Source organism: Cryptomeria japonica, chromosome 3 (genome assembly GCF_030272615.1).
Source record: "Cryptomeria japonica chromosome 3, Sugi_1.0, whole genome shotgun sequence".
Lineage (NCBI taxonomy): Eukaryota > Viridiplantae > Streptophyta > Pinopsida > Cupressales > Cupressaceae > Cryptomeria > Cryptomeria japonica.
The window spans coordinates 757,088,722-757,100,458 of NC_081407.1; positions in this window are offsets into that span (position 1 = coordinate 757,088,722).

An 11,737-nucleotide genomic window follows, 5' to 3' on the forward strand; every position below is an offset into this window, starting at 1 on the left:
AAAAATGCGTGCAGAATTAAAATAAACGATTTTTGGGTTTATTAGATCACGTTGTTATCTTTCTAGATCATTTTACGGTTTGTAATTTGGATAAATATTGAGAAAGTTATGACGTTTTTAATTATGCTGCTCTAAATGGTCAAAATTTTGAAAAAAACAAAATCATGCAACCTTCATCTAGATTAATTTAGCTTGGCAAATTAATCATGCATTCATGCAAATAATTTTTGGTGTTTTTTGCTTTCTGTTTTCTATGCTTTGGATTTTGGTACTAATTATTTGTGCAGGATCTTGGCATACGCATGGCAAAGACTACAAATCAAACTACTAACATGTTTTGTGCAGATTCGATGGTGAAAGACAACAAATCAAACCTCTAACTTGGGTTTTGCAGGTTGCCTTGGAGAAACAACCAAATTGTGTGTTTGAGATTTTTAATTAGGCACTTAGTGATTTATAAATAGGTTGGAATGAACATTTGTTTGCTTTGATTGTTGAGTATGACATTGGAGTAGGAGAGTGTGCTCTCATCCTTTTAGGGTGATCAGAAATCCAGATCTTCAATACCATGCTCATGTCTTTGATTGTTTGTCACCCTTAGAGGGCCTGCCTTCCCGACCACTTTGCTTTTGCAAGCAAGTGATAATCGTGAGAAGGGAACGACCCAAAGTGAGTACGGCTAGAATTCCTTGGCATTCTAACTCACTATAAACAAATACCTGATGGGCGAAAGCTTTGAAGGAAGTGTTACGTGGGAATTGCAGTTACTTGGGAAGTGATGCCCCTTGAACTCTTTCTCATATCAACATCTAAGTAGGGCCTCTTGGTCTAAATCGCGCTTGCGTGACTACATTTGTTTGGTATCTTGATGGGCTTAATGTCTCAATCATGCTTGCATGACATCAAGGAGTAACGCTTAACAGAAATCCTTACTACATACCTTGTTTTTAGAGGCCAAAAACCCTTCTAGTTGCTTGAGAAGGACAAATTCGGATACTTGGAAGAGATACTAAGTTCGCCATGGGGAGATTCCATGGGGACTGATGCTTGGCTGCCCTGAGAAGTGAGTGCCGTGGAGGGGAGCCCGTGGGGTCAAGCATCTATGTATTCTCCTTGAATCTCATAATGAGTCTACCTCTCAAGTACCTAATGTCTTTGCCTACCATAAGGAATGTGGAAATGAGCATGATTGCCTTGAGTCTAAGTTGTAACATCTTGTATTCTTTGATTGTCAAAAGTTGAATGTTATCCCATTTAAAAAGCAAAACACATTGATCAAAACAAGATTAAACACAAGAGACATTCATCCAACAAAAATTCAACAAGATTCAAAGATCATCTTCCTAAAACATGGTTGTCAAACATTTGTCAAAATCTTGTCTCAACATTCATGTCACTTACATTTAGGTTCATCCTAGGTTTGCATTTTGTAAGATCATTGCCAAGGTTAGGTTTCACCTAAGTCATACTCCTTTGCATATCAATAAGGGTCATCCACTTGCATATGTCCTCTTGCATTAAAGTCATACTATTGTCATACATTCATATTTCCATACCCTAAGTCTCTTCATTAAGCTTAAGTCATTATCATATCATAGCAATTGTCCCTTTGCATATAGTGTCAAAACTAGGTCTTGTCATACTTGAGTAATCCAAATCTTTGATAAACCTTAAGTCATTGTTAGGAAGTCTAGACCTTATCAAACCTTTTGTCCTTTTGTCATCAATATCATTTCGTCAAACCTAGCTTAGTATCCAAGCATATAGGGGAGACTTTGTCATTTGTCCTTTTGTCATTTGGTCCTTTTGTCCTTTGAGGTCTAGACATCATTTCAATTTCCTAAGGGTCCCTCTCTTAGATTTGCATTCATAAGTTTGTCAAAATCTTCAAAAACAACAAAAACATAGATTGCATTCTTAACATAGATTGCATTTTCATCTATTTTAGGTTGCATTTAGTTGCATATCATACATTATCCTTTTAAAATCAAAAATTCCAAATATAGTTGCATTGCATAGTGACATGTCTATTGAAACAAGGTTCCAAGCACCAATGATGCAACAAAGTTTGACATATCAACCAACAATGCAATCACAATTCTATCCAACCCAACAACAAAGCAACATTGGTCAAACTTATCATGATGATTTAAATGTCCAAATACAAAAACTAGAGGAGAAACTAGCTCAAGAAAAGGAGATATTGGAGCAAAAAGTGATAAACAGTGAGAAGATTAGATCTCAAATGTCCAAAATGTTTCGAAAATTTCCATGTCAAAATCCAAATTTTGAGCCAATTGATGTAAGATCTCTTCTTGAACGGTCAGACATACCAGCTCTCCTCTCACAAATAGAGATGATGAAACAATTACAAAAAAGGAGACAACATCAATTTCAACATTATGTGCCTCCACAACAAGAACAAGGTGTTTTCTATCAATCAGATTGTCAACCATCACAACCAATTGTTCAACATATGCAACCAACACAATCAATGGTTCAATTTCAACAATATGTCCAACCAACTATACAATGTCAACAAATGGTTCAACCAATGGTGGAATATCAATGTCAACAACCACAATCACCAATTCAAAAACAAAACTTGCAACATGCACCAAGCCGAATTTTGAACATGTCAAACCAAAATGATCAACATCTAGTTCAATATCAAAAAATGACATCAAATCAAAAACAAGTTCAAGTTCAATCAACATATCAATGTCAACAACCGCAACCAAATATTCAAAAACAAAGGTTGCAACACACACCAACCCAAGTTTCAAACATGTCAAAACAATTGAACCAAGTCCAAAATCAAAACATGACATCAAATCAAAAACAAGTTCAAATTCCAAGTCCAACTATGTCAAAACCTCGAAAGAAAGGTGGCCTTATTGCAATGCTCTTAAGGAAAAAACTAAGTGAGTCTTTTGAGGAAGATAAAGATAATACACTTATGTCTAGCAATGCCTCATCCCCTCACAAGAAAATTGACTCTCCAGTGGCATCTATCCCTACACCTTTAAAAGTTTCACAAGAACCTTCCATATTGTCCTCATTAAACAATACACCCAAGGCTGCAATTATCCAAGAGCTATCCATAATTGATTGCCAAAATAATCCAATTCAAGATGCACATCCTTGTCATGTTTTAGAAATACAAGACCCCATGCCACCATGCACTTTATTGCCATTACCTATTTTAGAGGACCCCATTCGAAGTCCCGCTTCCTCATGTTCAAGCATTGATTCCTTGCCAGAATCCATCACAAAGGTTCAAAGTGCATTTCCTTCACGCCAAACCATTGATCCCTTGTCAGAATCCTCCATGCATATCCAAAGTCCAACCTCATGTCAAGAGGATAATTTAGAGCATGAAGAAACATGTCTTAAAACAAATCAAGATCAAGATCCTGAAACCTTATCATCCCATCCAATTGTTGACCAGGACCCCATGTTCCCAGACACTCACGATGATTCCCCTATTCTTGTCCATCCTATCCAAAGTCCTATTGACACTCCATTCCCTGGGCAAGATCAAGATATCCCAGTCCATCCAATCCCAAACAATCCCCTTCCATTTCATGAACAAAATGTCCTTTCAAATCCCATTGACATTCCAGATATCCCTTCCATCCTTTCCAATGATCCCATTAAAAGTCAAGAGCAAAGCAATTTTAAAGAGGAATCCAATGATCTTCCTCCTTGTCAAGGTCAAAGTATCCTTCCAAGTTCATTTCCAACACAAGACCCTATCATTCCTTCAGATCCTCCACAAGATCCACTTGTTCCTCCATCTCCACATCCTAATCCAGCACATCCACTGCAAGATCTCACTCCTTGTGATGATCCCATTATTTCTCCCATTCCATCTCTTGAAGAACCTGTCATTGAACCATGTCCACTACACAATCCTAGTCCCCCTCATGATCCTAATCCCCCTCATGATTCTAACGTGTCAGTGCAAGATGTTCATGAACCCTTGACATGCATAATGGGTTCTTCCACTTTGGTGAAATCTAATCCACTTCAAGATCTCATTATTTCTCTCATACCATATCCACCTCATAATGGACTCGCGTCTTCGTCCCAAAGAAAAGAGTATCCTATTAGTCAAAATATTGATAAAGGCAAAGGGGTAGATCTCCATAAGCAAGAATCCCTTCATGTTAAAGAATATACTAATGGTCATGGCTACAAAGCTCACACTCAAGGCGTTGGTATCCCTTCAAAGTCAAAATCCAAATGTCCACCTTCCCCATCATCGCTTTCATCCATTCTAGGTCCCTATATCCCTCCATCTCCTATGCAACATCAGCAAAGGCACACATCCTTGAGTCAATTTCATCAATCCAAAAGAACTCCATTTCATTCCTATCCATCCATGCATTCCTTTCCTCCTCCAAGCAATTTGGATGCCAAGTATAAGCATCATAAGTCTAGCAATCCACATGTATTCAAGGATCAACATGTCCAATATAATCGACATGTCAAAACAAAGAACAATATGATCTATAAAGAAAAAGAAATATCCAAAAGGCCACAAAGGCCCACTGAGCAAAATAAAGCAAGGTCAAAATATATATGGGTTCCTAAATCCCTTGTGCAAGCAATGCACTCCAAGGAACCACAAAAGCATGAAAAGTCAAAAACCATGTGGATCCCCAAGAAGCTCCTTGAAGCACAAAAGCCTAAAGAAACATCAAAATTGGCATCCAAAGTTGCTATTCCTCCATCCAAACCTCTCAAATCTATTTCTCCATCACCTCCTTCATCAATTTTGGGCCCTTATGTCCCAAAATCCCATGCTATTCCTCCATCAAAATCTCAATATCCAAAATACATCTTTCCTCCATCAATCCATCACCCCTCAAGGTGTGTGCCAATGTTGATCTTGCCTTCATTTTCATCCACTCAAGCCCAGTTCTTCCAATACCCTATCCATTATCCAATGCATATTTTCCATCCTTCCATCCCTTTGATCCAATCCTTTGCGTAAATCCTTGCCTTAGTTTCATCTCATTGTCCATGTCCTTATCCTACCAACGTCTTTGAGCATACTTTTAAAGGTCATGGTCCATTCTTTTCAAGGCTACTATCCAAATAAAAAGACACTTGAGTCCTTCTTCCATCCCCTATCATGTGTCCAACTTCTACTGAAAAAGTCAAAAAAAAAAAAAAAAAAAAAAAAAGAAAAAGAAAAGAAAAAAAGTCAAGAAAAAATAATTCGTCCACTGGTGAAAACCTGGCAAATAGGCGCCTTGGGCAAGTACCGTGATGAAAACCTGGCAAACAAGCGTCATGCGTAATCTATGAACTTCTTGCACATCACACTTGGGGGCAGGTTTTATCCTATCATATCCTTTTGTCCTTCATTGTTCCATTATCCTATCGAACCCCTGTCATTACCCTTCATATCCTATTGTCCCTCATGTCCAATTTCCCTTTCCACCTTTGATCTTGACAAGGCTGAGGATCTTCATGAGCATCACACATCTCGTTTGCAGCTTTTAGTCTATCATAGCTTTTGGTCATTTATCCATTTGCTTATTACAACCTTTCATCCATATTCCCTATCTTATTGCAACTTTTTGCCATTATCCCTTAGCCAAACCCCAACCTTCAGTCCATATCCCTTATCCATTCTTGGTCTTGCTTATCCTGTCCATATCTTATCGCTATCCATACACTCTTTTTGTCCCTTGATCTTGATCTGACATAAGGACATGAAATGCAAAACATATTTTTCAAAAACCTCTTGACATGTCCCTCATGCCATTTCACTGCTTTACATTGTCATATCCAGTCTCTTGTCCCATCACACCATAGCCCTTGAAAATTGCATCCGTCTTGTCTTCATAATAAAAGACCTTTGTCTTCCTTCTATCCACCATCATTTCAGAAAGCCTATTTATTCACCTGTCATATTCCTTGCCTTGCTAGACACTGGGGGCAAAAATCATAAAAATCAAACAATGTCATGCAAAAATGTCCTAAAAAAAAGTCTTAAAAATTGAAAAATGTCCTGAAAAAAGTTTTAAAAATTGAAAAAAAGTCCTGAAAAAAGTGTAAAAAAAACCAAATAATGTCTTGAAATAATTCAAAAAAAAAAATCGAATAATGTCCTGAAAAAAAAATCTCATAAAAATCAAATAATGTCCTGAAAAAAATTCATAAAAAGTCAAATAAAGTCCTAAAAAAATAATACAAAAAAATTGTAAAACTCCAAAAACAAAAACACGCATTTTTGCAATAAAGTATTCCCTTTATGCATCGACAGATCACTGAGTATACATCCAACGACTTGCAATCAAACGCTGTGCTTTAATGAAATCATGCATTAACAGATGAACTTATTCAATCAACTCAAACGTTCAAACTGATCCAAATTGTCTTATCAATCGACTATCAGTATCCGAATCATTTGTCCTTGTCACACTATCATGGGTCTTATACAGGGTGTGGTATACTCGAAACCAGACTGTGTCCTGTCTTAGACGGGATACCACATTTCCTGAAACCAGACAGCATGATCGTCCTATCAGCACTTTCAACTTTTGACAATGAAGATCAAGATGTTTGTCTGATTTGCTTGGAATTTGTGCATCTTATCTTTTTACTGATTTATCTTTGGCTTCGATCATGTTCCTATGTTGCTCGATGATGTCACTGAGTGATTTAGAGTGACCGGGATGGTTCATGGTCTCTTTCTTTGATTGTGATTGCTGTTTGTCTGCGATGTGTCTGTCTTTTTTGCAAAAAGGGTTGCATTTCAGCTCTGGCCTTCAATGCCATGATGCTACGCATCCATTTTGCTACATTAAATAAAGGTTCTCACCTACTTCTGTGCATTGGTGAAAGCAAGTATTTCTTCATCTCTACCTGTCCTCTGTCTAATTTCTACTTACTAACATTTCTTCCATCAATCTTGGTAGTCTGTTCGAACCTATCATCTTCTGTCATTCTTATCGATCAATTGGCCTCTTTTCTGCATGTTTCCGACCAATTCCTCGAGGGGGCATGCATATGTCATTGTTATTGTCTGGGGCATTTTCATTATTATTCTTTGAAACAACGCTTAAAATCGCATTGTCTCAAAGAGGGGCAAAATGTAGACACCCAAAAATGGTCAACGCTTGCGAGGTCATACTTTAACATTTGCGCATTGCCTCATTTTAGGTTTTTGCGTCGCATTAACATTTTCTCCTATGTCACGCACTTGGTTTTTATCATTTGCGAACATCGAGTCATTCTTCTACATTCTTCATCTGTCTCATTTTCGAATTTGGTCTTGTCGACAACAATCTTCAATCATGATTTTGGTCGATCTTTGTCCTTGTCAATCTTGTCATATTGCGATCGATTTGTCATCGATCCTTGTCCTTTTCAATCATGTCAATTTGGTCAATTTGTCATTGATTTTTGTCAACCAACCTCAATCGAATCATTTATCAACACTGGTCATTTATCAATTCAAAATCATGATCGAATCGATATCAACTATCCTTTGTCAAGACCTAATTGTCATCCTTGCATTTCTAATTCATCTTCCAAGGTTTTATGATTTATTCATTTAATCTTGTTTGGCATTTTCTTCCTCTAGGTTAAATAATTTATTTATTTATCCTAAAGTCTTCTCATTACAATTAAATATTCATTTAGTTGGCTAATTATTCCTCTTTTTGTGAATTAATTAATAAATGACAAATTATTAATTAATTTACCTAATTTCTAATTTCATTATTACCTAATTTTCTAATTTCCTATTTTCATTATTTCTAATTCCTAATTTCCACCTATTTTCTAATTTTCCTAATTTTAATTTCCACCTAATTAACTTGTCTCTAGTTCTCCCTATTTTTGTGCTTCATGTGTCATACTCTTGACATAGCAAGATGTCATAAGCTTTTAGTCCTCTAACCATTGCATTGGAAAGATGCCATAATTCATGACATAGAAGGTGTCATAACCTTCCTTTTTCCACTCAATTGTGCCATTTTTGAACTCAATTGCCAAAATATCAATGTCATGCTAATCTTGTCTTTTCTCCAATTTGTCTATAAATTGGATGAATTTCTTCAATCAAAACCCCTTGATCCTGGATTCTAAATTAATAATTCCTATCAGACTATCAAACTTATGCTTCTAGTACTCTTGAGCTTTTCATCAATCTTGCTTTCAATTGTGTGTGCACTTGTAGGTGAGATCCACAAACCCATTGAAGAGGAAAGAACAACAATGGAGCCGCATGGAAGGAGTATTCAATTCTACATCTGGTTTGCATAATTTTCACTTTGAATGCTTTGTTTTCATATCTCTATTGAGTGTGCTTCGGAATTAGGTTCATTTCAATGAGTCTTCTTTTGATTGAGTTATTCATGTCTAGTGTTTTGATTTATCTTGTTTGTGATGATTCCTAATTCCTATGCTACATTAATTGGTGAACCCGATGTGAACATGCTTGGATCTAATATCTTTTGGAATGTTTTGTGAAGTTGCAGATTTTTTGTGGAGAAATTGCAGATTTTTCTTCGAAGAAAAAAAAATAGTCATAATCAATTGAAAACGTAAAAAAATGCGTGCAGAATTAAAATAAACGATTTTTGGGTTTATTAGATCACGTTGTTATCTTTCTAGATCATTTTACGGTTTGTAATTTGGATAAATATTGAGAAAGTTATGACGTTTTTAATTATGCTGCTCTAAATGGTCAAAATTTTGAAAAAAACAAAATCATGCAACCTTCATCTAGATTAATTTAGCTTGGCAAATTAATCATGCATTCATGCAAATAATTTTTGGTGTTTTTTGCTTTCTGTTTTCTATGCTTTGGATTTTGGTACTAATTATTTGTGCAGGATCTTGGCATACGCATGGCAAAGACTACAAATCAAACTACTAACATGTTTTGTGCAGATTCGATGGTGAAAGACAACAAATCAAACCTCTAACTTGGGTTTTGCAGGTTGCCTTGGAGAAACAACCAAATTGTGTGTTTGAGATTTTTAATTAGGCACTTAGTGATTTATAAATAGGTTGGAATGAACATTTGTTTGCTTTGATTGTTGAGTATGACATTGGAGTAGGAGAGTGTGCTCTCATCCTTTTAGGGTGATCAGAAATCCAGATCTTCAATACCATGCTCATGTCTTTGATTGTTTGTCACCCTTAGAGGGCCTGCCTTCCCGACCATTTTGCTTTTGCAAGCAAGTGATAATCGTGAGAAGGGAACGACCCAAAGTGAGTACGGCTAGAATTCCTTGGCATTCTAACTCACTATAAACAAATACCTGATGGGCGAAAGCTTTGAAGGAAGTGTTACGTGGGAATTGCAGTTACTTGGGAAGTGATGCCCCTTGAACTCTTTCTCATATCAACATCTAAGTAGGGCCTCTTGGTCTAAATCGCGCTTGCGTGACTACATTTGTTTGGTATCTTGATGGGCTTAATGTCTCAATCATGCTTGCATGACATCAAGGAGTAACGCTTAACAGAAATCCTTACTACATACCTTGTTTTTAGAGGCCAAAAACCCTTCTAGTTGCTTGAGAAGGACAAATTCGGATACTTGGAAGAGATACTAAGTTCGCCATGGGGAGATTCCATGGGGACTGATGCTTGGCTGCCCTGAGAAGTGAGTGCCGTGGAGGGGAGCCCGTGGGGTCAAGCATCTATGTATTCTCCTTGAATCTCATAATGAGTCTACCTCTCAAGTACCTAATGTCTTTGCCTACCATAAGGAATGTGGAAATGAGCATGATTGCCTTGAGTCTAAGTTGTAACATCTTGTATTCTTTGATTGTCAAAAGTTGAATGTTATCCCATTTCAAAAGCAAAACACATTGATCAAAACAAGATTAAACACAAGAGACATTCATCCAACAAAAATTCAACAAGATTCAAAGATCATCTTCCTAAAACATGGTTGTCAAACATTTGTCAAAATCTTGTCTCAACATTCATGTCACTTACATTTAGGTTCATCCTAGGTTTGCATTTTGTAAGATCATTGCCAAGGTTAGGTTTCACCTAAGTCATACTCCTTTGCATATCAATAAGGGTCATCCACTTGCATATGTCCTCTTGCATTAAAGTCATACTATTGTCATACATTCATATTTCCATACTCTAAGTCTCTTCATTAAGCTTAAGTCATTATCATATCATAGCAATTGTCCCTTTGCATATAGTGTCAAAACTAGGTCTTGTCATACTTGAGTAATCCAAATATTTGATAAACAAAACTCAAACCTACTTCCATTACAATAACCTTGGTTGAAAAGTGAGATAAACTTCAAATCAAACTAAGTACAAATACTTAAATTTACAAGAAACATTATTAATTATTAAATAACAACACATAGGTAATTATTATTAAATTAATTTCATTAAATTAATTAACATCACTTTATAAAACCTTTGATATATATTTAATCAATTTTATTTCATTATATTACCATACAAATATAATAAGGAACTATTGATGGGCCTTTTATACTCACCTAACACGCAAGCTTCGTGAAATAGAGCTTCTCCTAAAAAAGAGTAAAGACTGTGAAATCCCCTCTTCAAGGTCTTGTTTGTTGGGTCACAACTGTGCAAGGATAGCTCAAGGCTTACACAACCTATTCGATCAAGGTGGTATGTTGGTTGCAAAAGGAACTTATGCCGATTCACTTAGAAACGAAAATGTAGAAGAGATAGGGTGCATAGAAGGAACAAATGTAGTCATGCAAAATTATTAAATTTGAAAGTAATACTTCAAATGAATAGATATTATCAATAACAAACTAGATAGCAACAAGCGAGACTTTCTATCGACATGCAAGGTCTACGATCTTACATATAGAAAGAGCTGACTATCAACTTTGTGTATCATAATCATGAAACCCACATTACTTGAGACAACTATGATATCTAGAATGAGAGAAGACATTAGATCAAAGAAATACCAACTTCAATCAACCAAGATCATGAAAAATGTGATCCATGAAATAACTTGCTTTTATTAGTTAAGGAAATAATAGGTACCAACGAGCACTGAAACTGAGAAAGTTCAACAATATTTGAAACTTAAAGCTAGAAATGATAACATTGTAAATTAATTCCTATCTATGGCCTCCAATCTTCAATCTTCAGACCCTCAAAATTGCTTGATTCATTACATTTATAGTGTCTTAACCCCTATAATCCTAGAGTGACTACAACCTATGACTCAATTACAAAATAGTGGAGATTGTAGTTGACCTGCAAGTCACTACTTTTGAACCTCAGTCAACTTATACAAAACACAAGAGGGCAGAAAGTTTTCTTCCTGTGCGATGGTTTCTACACCTCCCATGTATGCTATGCTCACTTGACAAGGATGTGCATGCAAGACAGGTATAACCTGGACCTTTTTTCAAAACTACTACTAACACCAAGGTGTTGCTTCCTTCTTTAGGACAATTGGGAGTGTACTCAAAATCAATCGCCTGTTCATTGTTTATTCTTCTTGTAGTTGTGATAGTTTCCAATGTAGCAATATGTAAGGACCCGCTTGTCCTAACCCTAGTTAAACCATCCTTTAACTCTCAGTTACAATTAAAATTAATTTAACCATTAATACACATACGAAATTTACGTTAACTGACATGCAAATAATAGATAAGTAAATTAAACATCCATGCATCTCATTAATAACATGCGAAAGACTAAATATGCATGCAGTAAAGTAACAAAGTAAGTGCACATG